Genomic DNA, 23,720 nt, shown 5'->3' with positions numbered 1-23,720 from the left:
CCATTAACAGAAATTCTTCTCTATTTTTATTTCAAATAGAAGAAAACCTACTACATTGACATATTCTGTCCCTCTAATTCAGCGGACAATTCTTTTATCTTTATATAGGAAGGCCTGGAATCTTCAAAATTCAAAATACATCTCAGTCCAGGACACCGACTGACTGACCTTAGTACAGGATTCGTTTATCGTACTCCCGGCGATAGTTCATAAGGTACTAAAACACCCTTTTGTCACCGAGTTTACGTCGAACTCCTACCTGCTAAATCGAATCCTTCTCTGTAAGGCCGGCATCACTTTCAAAGCACTACCTTCATTTATCTACAGACTGTCAGCAACTAGCCTCCCTGTCCCTTTTCCATGTGGTCCCTTTTTTTGGTCCCAAAAACTGTTTTTTTTGTGAGAGGAACCCCTTTGCAAGTAGCGCATGGAAGACCCTCATCACTCCTAGTAAGGCCCTGCCGGAAATTTCCCCCTTCGCCACAGTCTGACTCACACAGTTTTTCTCATACAGTTTAACTTACTTTTCTACCTTCAACTTAGAGCGTCTTATCCTCTTACCTTTGCCGTTGGTCCAGCTGTCTTTCAACCCCTATTTTGTTAATCACTGGACAGATGTAGTTGTGTACACTAGTCCAACCTGCTTTATTTTTACTCATTCCATCAATCATTTCTCTCACTAAAAAAAGTCACACCTGTCTCTCTTTCCATTCGTTTCTTTCTAATATACATCTGGTGCACTCTAACCTTGTATGTGTCACAGTATCGGATTGCCCGCAGTATAGGCATTCATTCATGTCAGCCTCTCCGAACCTAGAGAGGTAGGCCTTAAAACACCTGTGTCCTGCGTGCATCTGCGTTAGGAAATAATCCAGTAATCACAGTCCAATCAATCTCTTATGTTCGGGATCAGGATCTTTGTACACTGTGCCACATCCTCTATGTTGTTCCATTCTTCTAGCTATCTTTTAATTGACCTTTCCCCTTCCTGTCTTTTCTCAGCTGTAGTAAGGCCTAAGTCTCTTCTCTCATACAGCTCTTTTCATTCCACTGCCAACACATGTAGTGGAACATATCCAGTGATGGTCCATAAGGCTGCCGCAGATACAATCCTGTAGGTGCATGCTACTCGCAATAAACTTGTTCTGTCCACTCGTGTCATGAGCCTCCTGTAGGTCGTTATCTATACCGCCCGACTCCAGACTGGTGCCGCGTAGAGGACGATCGACTGCACAACACGTGTAAGGCCCTCCTCCTTTTAGATTTGGATCTCCCAATGTTGGGCATCACCCTCCCCAACCTGCTAGGTGCTACGGAATGAAAAATATTTCCCTTCGCTGACCGGTATAGTCTAGTTTAATTAAAAGCAATCCTACTTAATTGATATATTTTGTCTCTCTACATAACGATGCTTCCTTAGATAATATAATAATAACGGATTTATTACGGCTGTCGCCGCTTCTCCGCCCCCAATTTCCATCTTTTTCTGTCATATGCAGTTGCCTCTTCTAAGTCTCTTGCCGCCATTGCTTCATCAATATCGTTGCGCCAACTTCTCCGTGGTCGTCCTCTCTTTCTTCTTTCAGGAGGGATCCATTCCAGTACTCTCCTAGGCCATCTGTACTCTGGCATTCTTTTAACATGTCCGAACCAGATTAATTGTTTTCTTTCTATGTCATCATTGATATTTCTCTCCATTTTCATTTCGTTTCTTATTTGTTCGTTTCTAACTCTCTCCAGTTTCGATCTACCGCAGCTTCGTCTCAGATAATCCATTTCTGTCGTCATAAGTTTGTTTCTATTAGCTTTGGTGACGTCCCATACTTCCGAACCGTAAAGTGTAATACTTTGAACTATACTACCGTAAATGTGTTTTTTGGTTTCTCGTCGAATTGTTTTTTGCCAGAGAAGAGAGTTTAAGGCACGGGTCGCTGCTCTGCCCTTGTTTATTCTTTCCCTGATTTCATCTGCGCTATTTCCCTTCTTGTTGAAAATGACCCCCAAATATTTGCAGGATTGCACGCCTTTGATTTTGTCGTCTTCCAAGACTAGGTCACATATTTCATCTGTTCCCACTGAGAGATATTCACATTTGTCATATTCATGTTTAGACCTGCCACCTCATATTCTTCTTGCAGTTTTCTTACCATATAGCTAAGATCGTAGCTGTCTTCGGCAATTACTACCTGGTCATCCGCAAAGAAAAGTGTATATAGCTTGTTTTCTTCCACCGTTATTCCCATGTTTCTACATTTTTTTACCCATTTCACTAAGGATCTGTCCAAATAGATTTTAAATAAGGTGGGTGACAGACAGCAGCCTTGTCGTAGTCCTTTTGTTGTTTGAAAAGGAGAGGTGATTTCTTGTCTCATTTTAATTCTCGCAAAGTTTTGTTCGTAATATTTTTGAGTGGCGTTAATAAGAATTGGGTTTATTTTCAAGTTACTCATTTCTATCCATAGTTGGGAGATCGGTACACTGACATATGCTTTTTTCAGATCTATTAAAGCTATATGAGTTTCTCTATTTCTCTGCACTCGTTTTTCCATTGCAATTTTTAATGTGAAGATATTATCCATAGTGGAGCGTCCGGCCCTAAATCCCGCTTGTTCTTCGGGTTGTTTGTGTTTGATATCATTTTCTATCAGGTTTCGTAGTACTTTTGAGTATAGTCGGCCTATAGTAGCAATCACTGCGATCCCTCTATAGTTTTTAGGATTCATCTTTGTGCCTTTCTTGTGTATTGGAGAGATATACGATTGTCTCCATTCTTCTGGAACTTCTTCTCCGTTTAAGCATCTTTCGAATAATTTTCGGATCATCTCAAACAGTTTTGATGATCCATATCTAATCAACTCTGGATGTATTCCGCCTGGGCCTGGAGATTTTTTAAATTTCATTCCCTTAACTGCTTCATTTACTTGTTCTATTGATATTTCGATTCTTCCTTCTACTTCCACTTGTTCATTTGTCTGTTTAAACCTTTCTCTTCTCTCTGTTAATAAGTTCTCAAAATGCTCTACCCATGTGTTCTCTGGTATTCTATTTATTATGACTTGGTTTTTTGTCGTTGTTCTCATCGTTTTTATAGTTCTCCAGGCTTCAGAGCTCTTTGTCCCTCCTATATGGTTGTCTAGGTAATGGCATTTTTGTTCCCATGTACTATTTTTCTTTTTAACCACTTCTCGTTTGACTTCTTTATTCAAGTTTTTATATTGTTGTTTTGTACGTTCGTCTCCCTGTTGTAATAACTGTAGATATACTTCCTTCTTTCTTTTTATCTTTTCTTCCACTTCTTTATCCCACCAATATGGTTTATCTACTCTTCGTACCTGTGGCCCTAAGGCTTCTAGCGCTACGTCTTTCATGCAGTTTTTTATATGTTCGTATTCATCCGTCGTTGATCTGTGTGATTCCTGTAGTTTTTGTGTTAGTCTCCAGGAGTAAAGTAACTGTGTGCTCTCGTTATCTAGATTATCTAAGGTGTACGTAGTTCTCTCTATTTTTTCTCTGTGTTCTTTGTTGATGTCTGTGTGGTTCCTGTCTACGAATGGTGTATATATTTTTCCTATTATCAGGCAGTGGTCCGAGCCGCACTCTGCTCCTCTATTCACCTTTACGTCCTGTACTCTTAACTTAGTTTGTTGTCTTGTTATGAAATAATCTATTATCGATTTTAGACCTCTTGTGTGCTAATACCAGGTGTATTTATGTATGTTCTTGTGGGCGAAAAAACCATTCAAAATCTTTAACTCATATTGTTGGCATATATTTATGAGTCTTTCTCCGTTGTTGTTAACAGTTTCTTCTCCATGCATGCCTACCACTTTACTTTGAACTTGTTTTCCTACTCTGGCATTCAGGTCTCCTCCGCATATAATCTCATGGCTGTTAGGAATTTCGTTTAGGATTTTTCTAAAGTCTTCTTCAAAAGCTTCCTTTTCTTGCACTGAGTAGTCATCATTTACGGCATATACCCCCAGAATTGTTATTTGTGTTCCTCTTAGGAGAACCGTCACTTTAATAAAACGTTCGTTGTATGCTTCCCAAGATTTAATATATTTTTCAAATTTCTTGTGTACAAATATTGATATCCCTGCTCTTGCTCTTTGATCCTTTCCCACTCCTGAGAAGAAATGTACATAGTCTTTTAATTTTTCGCTTCCATTTCCTTTTTTCTTGGTCTCAGAGAGAATGGCTATATCTAATTTTCGATTTACAAATTCCTGCATAATTTCTTGTTGTTTGTTCCGGATTCCCTGTATATTCCAGATTCCGTAATTCATGGTCCATTTTCGTTGCTGTTTTCGTCTACTGTAATTTCCGTCCGGTAACCGAGGCTCATTGGGTATTTTAGCACTGTAGAATTTTCACAAGTGTAAGGTCGCTGGCCTTACGACTTAACCCCCATCCTTGGAGGACCGAATTTTCTGTTGGGGTTTATTCCCCTAGCCGATATGTTCCAGTTTTTAGGCGCCAGAAACTCGCCTTTTACCCTCCTTAGATATTTTATAAAAAATATCCTCTGTATTAGTGGGACAGAATATGTCAATGCAGTAGGTTTGCTTCTATTTAAAATAGAATACACCAGTCAGTGAATGACAAAAAGACAAAAAAGGTTTGTATTAACCACCTACATATATAAAAAGGGAAATATTTTTCATTCCGTCTCACCTAGCAGGTCTATCTGACGAGCTAAAAATAGCAAAATACGTGTCTAGAATAGATTATTTGACGGGATGTGAATTTTCGTCTCGTATATTATTCACACAACTCTTTTTTTAAAATCAACAATTAAAAATGTCCTTTATTGCGGCTATAAATAGTTTTAAAGATAATGTGTCACCCCGACTCATGCCTATGTTATTCGATCGTTATTGGTTGTGTAGCTTTAAGTCGTACATGCTATCAAAAGAATGAATCAACAAGTAAACATCTCGTTCAAAATTGAAAGACTTAACAAGCGTTTGACAGCCGCCGTTATCTCGCCGTATTGTATTTCTTTACTCAAAACATTGTGCGGGTATAGCTGAAGTAAATTTCGCTCGATCAAAACGCACAATGCATAATTCGATTGTGAGTTTCACCGTAAACAGCTCGCAAGTTGACATATCATTAAAGGCGTTTCACTCCAATATTATCTAGCCCTGAAATTCTTGTTTATGGAATTTATAACCACATTGAATCAAGCTCTATCTGAGCGGGTAATAATGAAGCTTCATTATAGAGTCTCGTTCTGTTCGAATGCGGCTCTCATGGGTTATTTGTGTGCATTGGTGCTTAGTACCTCGTTACCACGTAAAATGATGCGTCTCTCGTCGGTTCAATACTCAATGCCGACTTTGAGCACTCTAGGTGGAATTTTACAGATAAAGAAATTCCGTTAATAATTTAAGAATTTTATGAAACACACATTTTTTAACAAATGTGAGCTTTTCTGCTAAAATGTGATATTATTTCTATCTTGCTATATTATGTTTAAAGTGAGATTAAAAACGATGTCACTTAAGGAAAAAATAATTGGAAACATTTGTATATTTTTATTAAACCTTTTTTTGATTTTTTGTATTGTAACCATCAAATGACCCATTAGAAACGGTGAGTGCCAATGGGTAGCAGTAAAACTACCTCGAAGTTGGGAGCCAATGTACAACAATAAACTTCACAACTTCCTTGTTAAGCCAATTGTTAGGCCTCGTCTAGCTCAATATTTCAGTCGTGACAACGTCTTGTCTTAGGAGTAAATCTCAAAATTGAGTTTCTTCTTCTTTTTCTTCCTCTTTATAAGCAATTCTGCTTGTTCCTTGGCGGATTAATACCTCTTTGGAAGGTTGTCATTCCATATTTTGCGCGGTCGTCCGATACTTCTTTTGTGATTGGTTATCTTGCTATTTTCCTGTAATTCTTTTCAGTACTCTCATCTCTGCCGTTTCTATTAACCTTTGCATTGTGGCTGTGTTGGGTCTTGTTTCTGAGGCATATGTCATTATTGGTCTTACACTGGCTTTATAAATTCTTGACTACATCTCAGTGTTAATGTGTCTGTTTCGCTATATAGTGTTATTAAGGCATCCTGCCAGTCTATTTGCTTTTTGTACTTGATCTCTTACTTCTTTGTCCAGGTCTTCATAGCTAGACAGTGTAATTTCCAGGTATTTTATTTCCATAACTTGTTCAATACTGATGCCATCAATTTCTATTTTACATCGGTTGGTTCTTTGCTGACTATTATTGTTTTAGTTTTCTGAGATGAGATTATCATATTAAATTCTTTTGCTCTTATGGTAAATCTGTGGACCAGTCTTTGCAGACTATCTTCATCTCGGGCTGTCAATATTGCGTCGTCTACGTAACAGACTATTTTTTTCTTTGTTTCCAATTCTGTATCCTCATCGTTTGTTAACGCTTTTGATGATTTCATCTATGAGCAAATTTAAGAGCATGGGGCTCAATAAATCTCCTTGTATTTCTATAGGTTCTGTGAGTCCATCTATTTTGACTTCCATTTTGTTGTTTTAGTAGATGTTTTCGATAGTTTTTATAATATTTAGGGAAACTTCTCTATTATACAGAAGATATATTACATCTTTGAATCTTACTCTGTCAAACGATTTCTTTAGGTCAATCAGACACAGACATGCTGGTCTATTATACTCTACTGATTTCTCAGTAATTTACTTTATAACGAATATTGTATCTGTACATCATCTTGTTGATCTGTTGTTCAGCTGCTAAACTTATCCTGTGATTTATTAGTACTTGTAAAATTTTAGTTGTAAGTTTTAGCGTAGTATTTAACAAGTTTATACCTCTGTAGTTTCTGGCTGTTTTTTATCTCCTTTTTTGAATGGTAGAATTAGTTCGCTCGTTCTCCATTCTTCCGGTATCTTATTGTGTTTTATTATTTTATTAATTATGTTGTTGTTAATTGTTCTGTCATTGCTGCTCCACAATATTTCATTAATTTATTTGGTATCCCGTCTTTACCTGCTGCTTTTCTGTTCTTTAGTATAGTGTATTTTAAATGAGTTCGAGAAGCCGCTTTTGAGCTACAAGGTAGTTTCTCACAACCTAGCGCGTGAGTCCACGTCGGCATCACGCGGCCCGTATATGATAAGTTATACGTGTAAACCCGTGTCGGCCTCTCATGGCACTTAACCTGTAAAAGATACTAACTGCATATGGGACGATTTATAAAGTTAAAAGAAACACGTGGGTTGGAGGTTAGATATGTATAAAAACTCAAATAGGAAATTATAAAAAGACACTGGATATTGGTTAAGTATTAAATATAAACTTACCCCAAGGAAGATATAACGAAATAAATGAATTTTTAATAAAAGCTTGTTTTTTTACTCATGAAGGATATTGTTAAAAAATATTTACCTTTCTATTTTGAAGTACAACTGACATGACAGAAGTCAAGAGTAGCCAACTGACAGATATAGTTTGTCGACTGAAGTGGGGCATAGAAATTTATATATGTTCTATCTCATAGAACCTAATCAGGTCTGAATACAAAAAATTAGAATATAAAGTGAAAATTAAAATTGGAATTTAGATTATGACACAATATTTAGTAAATAGAAAGGTGATCGAAGGGTTGAGCGCCATTTATTTTTAGAATAAAAATAGAAAACTGAAAGAGACAAGTTAATAAATGAATAAAATCGAAACAAATTGAAATAAAATAATTATTAACAGATTATGTTACGAGAAAACATGTGATGTTTATAATATTACACTGTTGTTCATGGCATTTGTAATGTCTCGGTTTACTGCATCTCATTGGTCGTCCATGTCACCATAACGATTATAATTATTCTGGAGGACACCTTTTTTTGTGTGGTTGCACCATAATTTTTGATGATGCCATGATGTTGGCAACTATCTTCTATTCTGGCTATTCTTATTGTATTGCCAGCCGCATGGAAAAGCTCCGTGGTGTTTGTGTAAAATCATGCCCTCAGGTTCTTTAGTGCGGAGAATCTGCTTCTCTAAGGACTCTTTCAACCAGGTAGCATTTCATGTAATTTCACATTATGTGGCTCAGATAAGAAAAAATCAGCAGTAGATCGAGATATTTGGAGAAGTTTATTAAAGAAAACGAAAGGGCCGTAGTTTCATTGAATGGATGTTTGGCCTAGAAAACAAATCCTGCATTTTTAAATTATTGTAAGAATTTAACAGTTTTGTGTAGATTTTAATACTTTTTCTTACTTCTTTTACATCTTAAAAACTTAATTGTAATGTTAAATAGATCCAATGCTTTTACAAATAAATTTTTTATAAACGCATTTCTAGGTTTTGGTATACTATTTAAAATATTTTCTTTTCAGATAAAAGTCTTCACTTGCAAATTTACTGGTAAGTTAATCAATGAAATCTTTTAGTAAATAGTTCTCTTAGTGAAGCAATATGTTGAGATAAAAAACTGCTCATTATATAGATACTTCGTCATTTATACTATTTGCAATGTTTACCAATACACCTTTTTAATAACCCGTATATCTTTGTCATCAAATGTATTGGACTGTATCAAATGTTTTTTTTGTAATGCATAAAGCACGTAAAATATCTCTGACATAACACTTCTGAAACAGAACGTTGCAAAAATATTGTCCATAATATAAATGTAACTCTTTCTACTGTATCATCATAAATTTTTATACTGTTCTGAAGCTATTTTCTTATGGCATCTTAAAGTAATTACTATTTTAATGGGAATAAGCCACAATTGAAGTTTAAAATAAGTTTATTGACGTTCTAATTTCCACTTCGGAGATCGTTCTCAAAATACAAACAATAATTATTGTTTTTATGTTGTGTTGGAATAACATGTTTCTGGAGAAGAAATTTGGTCATCTCCTTGGAAATAATGGTTTCCATGACTTTGATTACTACTGGCAGCAAGCTAATCGGACGATAATTGTTGGAGTTTGTTGCCTTTTTTAAAATAAGTGTGACGGATAATAATTTCCAACTAAAAGATAAGGGATTCTGAATAAAAAAAGTTTGAATAATTAACGTCAAGGGTATTGCAAGCGTGTCTGTGCGTATTTTTAACAGTTTTGGTGTTCAACCATCTAAATCAGATGAAGCGGCTGTGTCAAGTATAATTACATAAGTGTTGTTTGAGATGCTCCACTGTGAATTTAACTTGTTGTTGATTATTTAGTAAAAACCTGTGAAAATGCTAAAGAGAGAATTTTGTAAGACTGTTTGTCAGAAGAGCATAAAGTATGGTTAGGTTTTTAGAGTAGAGTAGAGGAATGGAAATTGTCTTAGAGTTTTTATAGATGTTTGTAAGTTATTTAAAAATCTGCGGTAGTTTTGGAAATCACTGAGAAGCCTGATATGTTTAAATTTACGCCAGAGATGTCGTTTGTGACTAATTTGTCTTATTACTATTTCAGGTTAATACCGAGATATAACATCAAATTTACTAAGATGTAAATTTGGAGCTAGAAAGTCAGATAGTGTTGCCCAAATGCAAGAACAAGACGAGACTTAGACAGTCTTGGTCTTGGTCTTGCGCCAATACACCTGGTCTTGGTCTTGGTCTTGGTATTGCACTCCCGGTCTTGGTCTTGGTCTTGGTCTTGCATCAAGAGTCTTGCAAGTCTTGCAGTTAACCATTAGCCTATTGCTATTTATTAAACGTTACTAGGGAAGTTTGAAGCCACGATCTAAGCGATCCGTGCCTATGCTCTAACTAACCCAGCTATCTACCATGCCCCATGAAAGTCAATCAAACATGGTTAAAACACAAAAAAACCAAATTAATGACATAAACTTGACTGTATTTTAAAGAACATTTTCTGTCTAGAAAGGTATTGATGGACCTCCACCATATATGAAATGGACATCTTAAAAAAGATTGGTACGTGGCAAAAATCCAAATACAGGTATCAAGGGCACATATTCTTTAGGTGATAAGATAACAAACTATAATCCACTTATTAAAGCAACATAAATGTTATTAACAATCTTAGCTCTACTTTTATATAAAAAACTTACTTGAAAAAATAACGAATAGGTAAGAAAGCAATGACAATCAAAGGAATTTATTTTAAATTAAGGAGATATCTACTTAATAAATACATTAATTTACCAAAATAAAGTAGTAGGAATATTTTTTTAGGAACCAGAATTTTGGTTTTTCAGGAAGAAATATTTGTAATTCTTTTTTGTGAAAAGATACTAGATGCTTCCTTAAACCTGAAATGTTTCTGTTTTTCATTTTCATTTTAACCTTTCTATGTAGTCACAATTCAAACAAAGCAATTTGGGATGCATAAATTATTCCGAAAAACTCATCAAATTTGCTTTTAGGTCTTTTATATCTATAATTCCAACGCTCACTACTCCGACTATTTTAAAACTATTTGAATCTTTGTCCCCCATGTCAAATTGTAAACTTGTCAAATGAAGTTTAGTGATGTCGAAAAAGTACCTACTACTATAAATGTCCGTTACTATTCAATACCCTAAGTATCGAATAACAAACCGAGAATTATATATTATCGTTATTTCGTTATTCTAAATATTTCGGTATTTTGTTTACACAGTAAGCTACATTATCTGCTATTAATAAACTTTTGAATATTATCGCGCTCTTTTAGCAAATTTGGTTTAACCGAATGATCTCATCGCACACTGAGCAGAAACAATGTTTAGTCTTAGGCCGATAAGATTAGATTCCTCCTAACTAAATTATAATGGGAAAAAAATTGAATTATTAAGTGGGTGTCCGTAATAATAAGTGTTATATTTTTTATAGCTAAGGTGACATATTTTAAAAAAATTTCGATACGATATTACTGTCGACGTATCAATGCAAGATTATTTTATGATTAGAGGGCGGCTATAAATCTGGACAATTTATTTCAGAGCGTAGAAGTCGTCTGCTGGAAAAGAATGTACAAAATATTTTATTTTTACATATTATCTCTGAGCACGTGTCAAATGTGTTGTTTTTAATGAATATTTTGATTGATGATTTTGATGTATGTTTATGGTATTGTTCGTAATGCGCATAAGTCCAGTTTTTTAAATTTTTATTACATATTTTTTTGCGTCTCATAGAGTATTTAAGTATATACCCGAACTACAATACTCGCTAAAACGACACTCCGTCCTAATTGCAAGACGCAAGAGTCTCGCAGGCTTAGTCTTGTTCTTGCGTAAATCTTGCACGGTCAGTCTTGGTCTTGGTCTTGCTAAAATTAGGCGGTCTTGGTCTTGGTCTTGCGAAAACGCAAGAACAAGACCAAGACTGCAAGACCAAGACCAAGACTGCAAGACCAAGACCGATTTTGGGCAACACTAAAGTCAGATAATAGAACAAGTGATGGAGTTTAAATATCTAGGCATCACATTATCTAGCTACGGAAAGCTCGAAACTGAAGTGGAAGATCAAGTGAATAGAGCAAACAGAACAGCAAGTTGCCTGAATGAAACATTATGGAGAAATAAAAATATCGGCAAAAAAATGAAAGGCAGAATTTACAAAGCAGTCATCAGACCAATAATGACATACGTGGGAGAAACACGACCTGACACAGAGAAAACAAAAATAATGTTAGAAACAGTAGAGATGAACAATTCATAGTAAGACACTATAGGACAGAGCTTAAAGTACAGATATACGACGTAGATGCAAGGTGGAGAACATCAAGAACTGGGTAAGAAATAAAAGAGTAGAATAGAACAATCGTATAAGCCGAATGACAACAAATAGAGTAGTAAAGAGGGCAAGAGAAGGTTCCCCAATAGGAAGACGATCTTTAAAAAGGCCATCAAAACAATGGAATGACAACTTTCTAGAGGAAAAGATAAGGAAAAACAGACAGAGTCATGATTACATAAAAAGAAGAAGAAGACTTTTTCAAGGTCTTTTATAAAGTTTTTTTATAAATCTTACGAAAGGTGGTGTTTGTAGAAATTATATTGTGGACGGTGTGGAGAAATGCAGTCCACATTAAGGGAAGGGCACTTAAGTCTGCAAAAAGTAAATGCCAATCGCTTTGAGAGAGTTTAGCGCCAAATTCAGAAAAGTTGGTAGTAGCATATGTTACAATATTATCTTTGCGTGGTAGTATTTTATTGAACTGGATGTAAATCGTTATAACTGCATGATCTGACTTTCCTATAGAAGAATTGACTTCAGAAGATGAAATCAGCTTTTCGTCGTTAATAAGCACTAGATCTAAAGTAGAAGGTTGGTTATTAATTCTAAATATCGTAGATTTTGTGATAGTTGTATCAGGTTTGAATTTACTAGGAAGCTTTTAAACCAATTAAAAGCATTTTCTGCGTCAGATAATGAAGTTATTGGCCAGGTGATCTCTGAAAAATTAAAATCTTTAATGATAAGATTATTAAGAGATAAAGTTCTTCTTGATATGCCAAAGGGCCCTTCGTTTCTATTGGGCCAATTTGACAGTAGAATATGACATTTTGACATGTACGTCTGTCACTTTTAAGTCGTCCTGTCAATTCGAACTTGATGTAGAACGTCACATTTTATCACCACATATTGATGTAATAACATGAGTTGATTAAAGAACAATGGTGACAAGAAAACAAATATTTAAAGAGAAAAACCTTTGAAGATATATACTTCGAGAGAAACTTTAAAGAACTTTTCTTTAAAAATTATTTATAAATAAGTAATATACTCTCATATAATATCATAATATACTTTCTAATAATTAAAGCTAAATTTCTAAATGTGATTTTCTAATGTTATTATGAATGCCTAATCGAGAAAATTTATTGAATTCTTTGCTACATTTCTAAGCTAAATTCTACAAATTTGTGGAGCGAATACGTATTCTTACAAATCACATAACATTCAACATTATAAATATAAATTTCTGAATCGACGAAACGTCGCTTTGAGTAATACGCTTTCTCTCATTTATATTGGAACGTATCCTAATTGATCTCATAAAACGAAAGTCCAAACATCAATTTTTGGCGATTTATGTCACTGACATAGTCCATAAGGGAGCTTTTGTACCTTTATTAATTGGCTCGTTGGAAGATCTAGATGTTTGTGGCAGTTTCTGGCTTTTATCGGGATGACTTTATGAGTTTTATAGGGTGCATCGTTAAAGGTATTGTCGAAAAAAATATATATACATTGTTTGTGGAGAAGCACAAAATTTCTTTTACAAAAATTACTTCCGAAATAAACGACCAATCATATGTTGTACTAAAAATAAACTAATAAAATAAAATAACTTCGAATAAGAATTCGAACTTATTCCTAGATGTATTATGTAGTCCTCTATATACAGGGTGTGCCGTTTAAGAGTCTATTCTGATATTTGGTAATATTCATTGGATTTTATGAAGATGCTGAATCAGGTCGATTTTTATTCCAAAGATGGCGTCTTGTAGCGATGTGGATATCTGTCATTTGTCAACTCCTCTCCTTCCAGTACCACAAACCCTTTAATTTTAAATAGAGAATAGACTATGTGTGGCTCGTCATTAGAGAGGTATTTCGCTGGATAATTCAGGCATCCATGAATTTTTTCATATTAACTCTGTTCTTATGCAAAGTACCAACTTATTCAAAGTGTTGAATAGGGTTTAAAACTACATTGAAAAAGATTTGCAAAAATTCTCATTACTTGAGCTGTTTAGCGTTTAATAACAATATTAGTATTTTTTAAATTCGTTCGAAATCGTCTATTCTATTAGAGAACGCGTTGAATTTATTTTAATACTTTTTGAAAATAGAAAGAGTGCAGGAAAAAGAGCAATTATTTAATCAACTTTATCAAGAAAGGCAATTTTATCAAAGCAAGCAAGCAATTTAATTTAACCCAGCCTGTGAAACTTGAACACCCCTTAAGAATGACACTCGGGTGTTACAATTCATTGGGGCAAGGAGGATTAACTCTTGTACTCAGGAGTTACTCCACCGCGCCCCAATGCCCCAGTCCATCCCTTTCCCCCCTATAGCACTCTGATGCGCGATAGGAGCAGAACTATTAGCAAAGTGCTTGTCATGTGGAAGTTCTGAGTTACCAACACAATATCCTATCCCGATTAAAGCAGGTTAGCATAAGGCGCGATTTTCCTGCTATCTCTGGTGACTTATCATCGAATTTGCTTGTTTAGCAAAATTGCTTGCTCGGGCTTGTCCAGTTCGGCGACTTGGCGCTCGGGTTTTGGGTTTTTGTTAATTTTTTGGTGACTTTCGCCTTTTTATTAGTAGTTTTGTAATTGTTTTTGATAGCTGAAGCCGTTTTTTAAGTTTTTTGTAATTTTTTTGAGAGATGTCTGAAAACTAATATCATTAGTCATTATAAAAATTGCCTGTGCTATGTGCTGGGTTGTCTTCTGTTGATAGAGCTACGATTTTCTAGAGTTTATATGTTGGCCCGAATTTGCTGTTTTGGTCTTTCGTGCTCCATCGATGAAACGCATCATATCTTATTTTCTCTCGCAGTATCAGGCTTGGGTCGTTCTCTAGCTCAGCACACTTCGTTCTGACTTTTTCTTAGAAACGTAAGGGGGTTTATTTACCGCTTCTCTAAGGCTGCTATTATGTGCTGCCTGTATCCTCTTTTTGTTTGATTTACTTATATGTCTCCATGTGAGATATGCATATTATGTTATTATTGGAAGTATGATGTTGTTAGTCAGTCTTATTTTCGTTTTTAATCTTAATTTGTTTTTCGACCTATGAGTCCTATTATTGCTGCTCTGGCTATGTTTGACGGGATTGTTTTGTACTGTAAGCTGTTCTGGGGTTTTTCTTCTCTTTTTAAACATGACCGCTTGAGTTTTGAGTTGATGGCTTTTTTATATTGGATACTTCATTTTTCTATGTTATCCAATGCTGTCTGTAAGTTGTTTACAGCTTCATCAATGTTTCTGTATTTAGCCGCAATTGCTGTGTCATCTGCATAAAGACTGAGAAGTGTTCCTGGTGTTCTTGGAACATCGTCGGTGTATATTGTATACAGTAGAGGTGACAGGACCGCTCCCTGTGGCACTCCGGCCTCAAGAGCTCAAATTTCATCACTCAAATGTATTAAAACTAGTTAAAATATCATTTCATCAAACGGGATCAGTAGCTGACAAAAAAAGGAAGTGTGAAAAAAGTGTTGCGCCTGGAGTGGCAGAAGTAACAATTTTAGATTATGTTAATTTGAAACCTGCTTCAAGTACTAAAAAAATAGATCATGAATGTGGTTTTGACAGCCAACTGACAGGCGACTGCAGTTTTGATAGATTATAAATGAGCATTTATAATTTCTTTGAGAAATGACGAATGTCCTGATGATAATATTGATAATATCTTACCCTAAGAGAACGACGTGTTTATTTAGGTATTAAATAAATGTATGTGCAATGGAGGAAATAGAAAGCGCGGCCCAGACTCACTTAGAGTTGTAGAGCCAAGAAAGAAGAAGAATAAATGTATGTGCGTATCGACATTTTTGGCAATAAGCACATACATTTTAACATTGTAATCTACCCTAAAATTTGTGCTATTTTAAAATCAAGAATACGTATCTCACTGTGATATGGTACAAGATTAACCTTTCCCGACCTGTGCGAGATACATTTGTATCCCACAAAGCGAAATTTCGTTGTGATCAATTATATTTGGTCAACATATGTTTTATCTTTTTTTAATGTGTCTGTTTAGGTATCTATTACTAATCGCAATGATATGTAAATTTTGTAATTCAAATTAACTAGTAATAAAAAATAATTATAGTTATGCATATAGCTATGCATGCAAAAGCTGCATTCTTCACTTTTAAAACGCATTTAGATTTTTATCGATAGGCCACTCTGATCAAAATATATCGAATTGTTTCTAAGAGAACGGTTCATTTTTCACAAAAAGTGCTTAAAAACATTTTTATTTAAAGATATTTTAGCTTTATTTTTTTATTTAAAACATTTTTTTCTACCACGTATAGATTATAGGTAAATCGATTTTTTCCGTTTTCCTCTCCTACGAGGGGGTTTTAGCGTAAAGCCGGGTGGTAGTATACTATTTTGTATTTTTTTTGGGATCCTAAAATTGAAATTCTCAGAAAATTCATTTTGTTCGTATGATTTTTAGAGATTCAGTGGTATCTTCGTTTCTGACGACTGGAGTATGTACGGAAGATATGCTTTACAAATTTTGCTCTTTGTCACATTAAACACAGTTTCAATCTAGTAAAATACTTGATAATTTATGCAGTACTACATATTATAAAAAGAACTATCAAATTTACTAGGTGTGGTATACGATTTTTGGCAAAGCCATTTTATAACTACATTCTTTGCATTTTAAACGGGATGTATAATAAAGTCAAAGCATCCCATCACACACCGAATGGATCGATTTCAATAACTCAATAACTGGCACGTATTTATCGAAGTAATTGCTCCTAAAAAATCCCTAAAAACCTTTTTACTCTGTAGCCGGCGACAAACTCTCTCTGCAGGACCGTAATATCTTCGTACTTGATCGTCTTAATTTTGAGCAAAATTTAAGCAAAAACCAGTGTAAAAATTCGTAAGACAGACATATTAACTTACAATTTTTATATCTCCAACGAGATTTTAAGGAAGGATGTGATTCTTCCCTTCGAGCTATCTAGAAATATCTCATCATCATCATCATTCTGGGTTTACAACACTACGAGGGTTCTAGCTTCTTTAAGAATTTCTCTTCAGTCGTCTTTCATCGCCACGTATTACCATATTTCTCATGTCTTCATTGATTTTATTAAGGAACCTTGTCTGGTTCTTCTTCTTCTTCTCTGACCAATGTGTCTCCCAGAAGCGTTTTTCTAGTTGGGTCATTTTGTTCCATCCGCATTACATGCCCTATCCACCTCAAACGTCCTATCTTAATATGTTTTACGATATCTGGTTCCTGGTATATTCTATAAAGTTGTATCGGCTTCTGCACACTCCATTGTCATTCATCCTTCTATATATTTGCCTTAGTACTTTTCTTTCTAAACATCCCAACATATTTTCATTATTTTTTGTTGGAGTCCAGAATTCTAAACCATATGTTAGGACTGGGCGTATTATTGATTTGTAGAGTTTTACCTTTGTATTTCTCGATATAATTTAGAATTTAAGAAGGAGATTGAGCCCAAAATCGCATCTATTGGTCATGCAACTTCTGCCTATATCTATATTACCTTCAGTGTTCGAACGAGCGCTCCAAGGTATACAAATTCGTTTACTGCTCCGATGACGTCGTTTTCTATAACAAGTGGCCATGGGATTTGTGGATCTATCGTCGGAACTATCTTCCAAGTTAGCGTCTACTTCATCGTCGTCCTTTGGATCTACAAAGCATTCTGCAGAAGAAAAAAAGAAAGCTGGAGAAACAGCTAAAAAACTGCCGCTGTTGTCAAACTTTCGATCACTGTCAAAAAGACAAAATCTGTAAGCAAAGTAACGAATACCGAAAAAGCCGCATTAAAGACAGAAAAATCAACCACAGCAAAGAAACTGAAAAAAAAACAGCAACTAAAACTTCGTCACCTTCATCCGCAGTTAGGACTTCCCAGACGCCAAAGCGAAACCACCAACCGAAACGAAGAAATTAAATAGAGGCAGTCCTACAAAAAAAACCAAAGGCATCTAAGCCAAAGACTTTATCTTTGACAAGTTTCTAGCTTGCCTGTATTTTTGCTTTTACCGTCCTCATTTATCAACATTGTAATACAAAAAAGGTATTTATCGGAAGAAATAAATAAGATTCTTCTTCTTCTTATGGTGCCGTGCACCTATAGTGCGTTGGCGAATTATCTTAAGGTCAGACGTCTGTCTTTTGCGGCATGCAAAAGTTCGCCAGTGTTAGTTACGCCTGTCCAGTTCTTTATATTTCGCAGCCACGACATTTGTTTGCGACCTACTCCTCTCTTGCCCTCAATCTTTCCTTGGATAATTAGTTGAGGGATTGCGTATTTTTCCCCTCTCAGGATGTGGCCCAGGTATCCAATCTTTCGTGCCTTGATCAAGCTGAGCAATTCTCTCTCAGTATTTGCTCTTCTTAGGACTTCCTCGTTTCTCACCCTAAATAAGATTAAATACACTATTTCAAAATAAATACGACTTTCAGTTTCAAGCCCCAGTATCCTGCTGATATGCTAAACCGCATTTTCAACGCCAGTCACATCCTTCTCCAAAGAACAAAACTAAATCTTATCGATAAAAAACTAATGCATATTCAGTCCATCCCTTATTACTAATTTATTCCATAGTAAAACTTTGTTGGGGTTCGCTTTGAGCGACAAACGTACAGAAAACCGCTACGGACCTGCAAACTGCCATCGTTGATGGTCTAATCCTTTTTAATCTCCCTTTTTCCGAAAATCGATACCTACTAACCAGGAAAAGTCGACGAGTGGGAAAATTTATCGCGGACTAACATGCACGTCGTCCTAAAAATATCCAGTGATTTGTTATCTCTATTAATATTCTAAGAGACGGCGGAAGGTACCATATTTGGATTTGTTATATATTAGAAAATGAATATATTATCATAAAGAACTTTTTTCTTTTTGTCAAATTTTATTCCATTAATGAAATTATGGTAAATATTTGATCGTTTTTTTTAGTTAATAATTCTTTCCCAGCTGTAAAGAATAAGGTTGTCAGTTTAAGGTGTTTTCCTCATCGGACATTCATAAGCGAACTTGGATTTTGCCTGATATAAACACAATCAACCAAATAGACTATGTACTGGTTATAAAAAGAATAGCGACAAGTATATTAGATGTAAAAAACAGGCGTGGAGCTAGCTGTGACTTAGACCATCTGCTAGTACAGACATGGTTTAGATGTAATATCAGTCCACAGGTAAAGGAAAAATATGCAAAACAAGAAAAACTAAATTTAGATAACCTAAAAGTCTCCGAGCTACAACAAAGATTTGTAAGAAAAATGGATGGAAGATTACGAGAAGAAGGGAACAGAGAAGAATCCCAAATAGAGAATAAAAGAATACTATGTATAAGCAGCATCATACAGAACACAGTAAAAGAAGTCCTAAGAACAAAAACAAACGAAAAGAAGAAAAATGGTTCGATGAAGAATACATGGAATCGATTCAGGAAAGAAATGAAGTACATAAGAATAATATACTACACGAAATAGAGAGAGGAAAACATAATTTGAGAACAAAACACGAAAAGTGGATAATTAATGTAGACAGAACAGAAGAAAGTACGAAAACGCAGTACCTACCAATTTATCAAATGTTTAAGACTGGGATACAAGACAAAGAATAGCCTATTTAGAAATAAGAAAGTTTAAATAATTAGTAATACGGAGGGAATTAACAGAACCTGTATGATGTATTTTAGAGAACTATTAAAAAAGGATATAACCACTACAAAAATAAAGACAGCAGCAGGAAGAACAACAAGTACTGATGGAAAATGAAGAAGAAAATGAGCTAACTCGATCTTCAACTCAAAAGGAGGTTCGAATTTCAATCCAAGTTCAAAAAAAGCAATAAAGAGCCAGAATAGAGTAAATTATTCAAGCAATAAGGAAAAAATTTGTCAAAAAAGATGTACCAGCTGCTACAAAAAATATGGAGAGAAGAAAAATCCCCAATCAATGGAATAAATCTGTCCTATCCATAAAAAAGGAGGCAAGTAATTATGTCAGAATTACAGAGGCATCTCTACATTTTTTAAGGACTCTAAAGCTGTAGAAAAGCTCTAAAGTTTAAACATAGAGTGTTTAAATCTTTTGTTTTATCTTCCAGTATAATATCGAGTTTATTGTTCCATAGTTCTTAATGGATTAAACTTCGGTTTAACATCAGATCACAGCACAGCAATAATAAGTTTAAATACGCACATAATATGGAGAACACCACCACCCAAACTCACGACGAAAGAAACAAACTGTGATGTTTTGAAAAATTCTGTAAATACAAAGATTAGACTAGATATAAGAATAAAAGAAAACCAAGATGTAGAGAAAGTAGTAGGCTATTTAACAACAGTTTTACAAACAGCAGGATGAGAAGCCACACCACAGCGCCAAAGAAGTGTACAAGAAAACCATAACATCCCCCTCCATATAAGAGAATTTGTAGCAGAAAAAAGATCACTTGTTCAATTTTCTTGAATTACCAATGTTACTTGCGATGGAAATAGATTTTTTAACAAATTACTGTATCTCGTCCATTGTTTACTTTTTTTGTACCCGTATATCATGAGTTTAAGGATATTAAGAAGATTCTCACATAATTAAATTCCTGTAATCTACGACACTGTTCGTGACCGAGTTTTTTCTCCGCACTAGAGCTTCTTAATTTAATCTAATTCCACTTTATCGATTAAACGAATTTATTGCATTATAATTTTATCGAATCAACTCCTAGCTACGCCAGTGGTCGTGTTGTGATTACTTACACATTATTCCACGTGAATGTACCGCTGTGACGTCACTAAACATAACCTATACACTATTATGGTCGGCGTACCTAATGATTTCTAGAGTAACCTTGTCCTCATAAGAAGTATGTTGCCATGTTTTACAAAAATTATTTAATATAAAGATTATAATTATATAAGCTATGTTTAAGCATTTATTTTTTTATTTATGTACTAAGCTATCAGAAAAATATGCTGGTCAAATATTTAATAAAACTTATTCTTATTGTATTATATTATAGTCGAGGTTAGCGATAACATTACCACACTTTTCTCTATATTCAGATGTTTGGATTAAAACAGAGCAAATGAAACAAGCAGTTGAGATTCTTTACAGTCTTTTACGGGACTCAGTATACTAAGACTGACCATGTGTAATATTTTTTCATCCCTGTTTACATATTTGAGATCTATCAAATCCTCTATTATTACTTTTAATGTAAGATTGATGTTCACTTATTCTAACATTTAATTGACTTGATGTTTTACCTAAATATAAATGATCGCATTCACAAGGTATTTTATAAATAAAATTCTTTGCTATTTCTTGTTCCTTGTAAGGTTTAGTTTTAGATAAAATAAATCTTAATGTGTTTGTTGTTTTGAATGTTGTTGAAATGTAGAATTTATTTCTTATCGTTTTAAGGTTTTCCGATAATCCGTTTTTGTATGATTGATTGTTATTTTCCTTGTACTATTCCTTCTGAATGTTGTAGGACCCTGTTCTAAGTTGTTCTGTTCCATTCGGTCCATTCTTAAAAGTTCCTTGTTTATAAACGACAAGGAATAATCATTTTTTAAAAAAACAAATGTTTCTCCTCCAAGAACAAATTTTCGTTGAAACACGTAGTTTTGACTCTATCGTATATTTCGGATTTAATGATTCCTTTTAATATTGATGTTGTGGTTTCATTTGTAATTTAGATATCTGTTAGTGTGTGTTGGTTTTCTATACACCTCAGTCTCATAACCAATATCCTTTAAAAGTAAAACATCCAGGAAAGGTAGTGTGTTATTATATTCCTTTTCCATGGTAAATGTTATTGTCTCTTTCTTATTGTTTATATCATTCAGGAATGTGTCCAACAACTCTGATCCATGAGGCCATATTAAGAATACATCATCTACATCTCCACCATACTGTCGGTTTTAAATTTGATTTAGAAATAATATTTGTTTCAAAATCTTATTAAATATATTAGTTAATAAAGGAGATATACTAGAGACCATTGCTGGATCAAAATTTTGTTTATAGAATTCATTATTTTGTTGAAAACAGGTATTATCAGTACATAATATTAATAACTCCATTATAGCTGATCCATTTAATCTTGTTCTAGTTGCCAATATATCATCATTCTCTAATTTTGTTTTGATTATATTTAAAGTCTTATCTAATGACACCACCTTTGTAAATAAACTATTTATATCAAAACTTACTAAAATATTATTTGAATTAAATTCAATATCCGATTATTTATTTAAAAAATAATGTGTATATATTTTTTCATATTGAATTTTAGCCATTATCACAGTTGCATTCCGCTTATCAGCTGGAAGGATAATTATGGAGTCGTCATTTTTTAAAGTTCTTACAGCCTTTACTTCCTCTTTGCTTATGTTTTGTTTAATTTTATTAGCCTTTTCCAATTTAGTTTTACATAATACTCTATATTCTTTTTCGTGGGTTGGTAAATATTGATACTTGAACTATTTGTTTTTTGTGTTATTATATAATCATATTCACTTTTAGTTCTTCCGTCTATACTAACGAACGTCCATTTCCTATTCTGTTTCTTGTTAAAAATAGTATTTATTGCATAGTTTGTGTTGCAACAGATTCAGAATTCCACCTCTTTCGTTTCTTACTTAAATAGTAAAATCTCTGATTATCATTTCTTGTTCATCCTTTTTCTTTCTTTTGTTTTCTGAGTTTCATTAACAGATTGTAAGGGAACGGTTTTTGCTCTTTTGCTCTTTTGATTTCCTCATGGAAGGTTTTAACAAGTTCATCTTCGTAATCACTGGTGGGAGCTTACACCCAGATTATTTTCAGGTTTTATCTCCTGTTCAGTCTTAGATTTATATACATATCTATTGCTGAAATGACGTCAATACTCTGTATGTTTTCTGTGTATTAATGGACCTATCACTCCTATCACTCCAGTGGTAGAATGTTGTAGGTTTTGGTTAGGAATGGAGTTAGGACATGATTTCTCTCCAGTACGTGAGTTGGAAGATAATCAAGGCTTGCTTATGGCAGGGTCGCATCTCTGAACTAGGTTTGTCCTCCACTGGGATTGTGAAAGAGTACCTAACCGATGAATTAAGCGATCTTGTGCAAAACAAGAAGCTGCGCAACCTGAGAGAGTGATACGGATGTACATCAAATGAACTTTGCAGAGCAGCCTTTGGAAAAAAGAAGATGGCTGCGCAACCTGAGAGAGTGGTACGGATGTACATCAAATGAACTTTTCAGAGCATTCGTCTCAAAAGTCCGAATAGCTATGATGATTGCCGACCTCCGCCGCGGAGATGGCACTTGAAGAAGAAGAAGATTTGTGCAAGAGAAATTATTATAAGGGCTTTTGAACTTAGGCGGATCAATATGTGCATAAGCACATGGCAAAATATATATTGGACTGATATTCTATAATATAACTATAGTACTGCAGAAAAGAAGAAAATCATAAAGGGCTTACTTACTGAACATGCGCCTTACAAAGGGTTTCATGGAGACTGAAGCTGTAAACTCAGTAACAGAGAGTCTTGCAACTGCAAGGCATTAAAGTGGCTGATAGAGGTAAGAAACATTTTCTGGGGATTACCAAGTGATTGCAAAAACATATGGTATTATACCCACATATCCATTGTATCTGTATAAGCCGGTACAAATTAATAAATTTAAGAATTACAATAAGCAATTAGCTGTAATACAACCAGTTTATAACAGATGTCTTGAAGAGATTGTAATTTATCTATGGACTCTGGTAAACTCTAGGCTTTACCTAAAAATTAATAGGGAGAGTCTAACGCGTATTTATATGTAGAAAAATCTCATTGATGTCCGCAAAGACAAATATTTGTCTTAGCATTTTCTCATAGTTTAAAACAAACCATAAAAAATATTTTCTAAACTGTAGTAGGCATTTTCTGTTGCCAATTGTTATGAATTTACTTTTACCATTTGTTTTTTATATTCTACACGTACTAATATCTCTTGATAACTTGATTAATGTCGTAGCTTTAAATATGCCAGGAAATTAATTCTTA

This window comes from Diabrotica undecimpunctata, chromosome 4 (genome assembly GCF_040954645.1).
Source record: "Diabrotica undecimpunctata isolate CICGRU chromosome 4, icDiaUnde3, whole genome shotgun sequence".
NCBI lineage: Eukaryota > Metazoa > Arthropoda > Insecta > Coleoptera > Chrysomelidae > Diabrotica > Diabrotica undecimpunctata.
The sequence above is the reverse complement of the archived record's forward strand: the minus strand, read 5'-3'. Positions refer to the sequence as shown.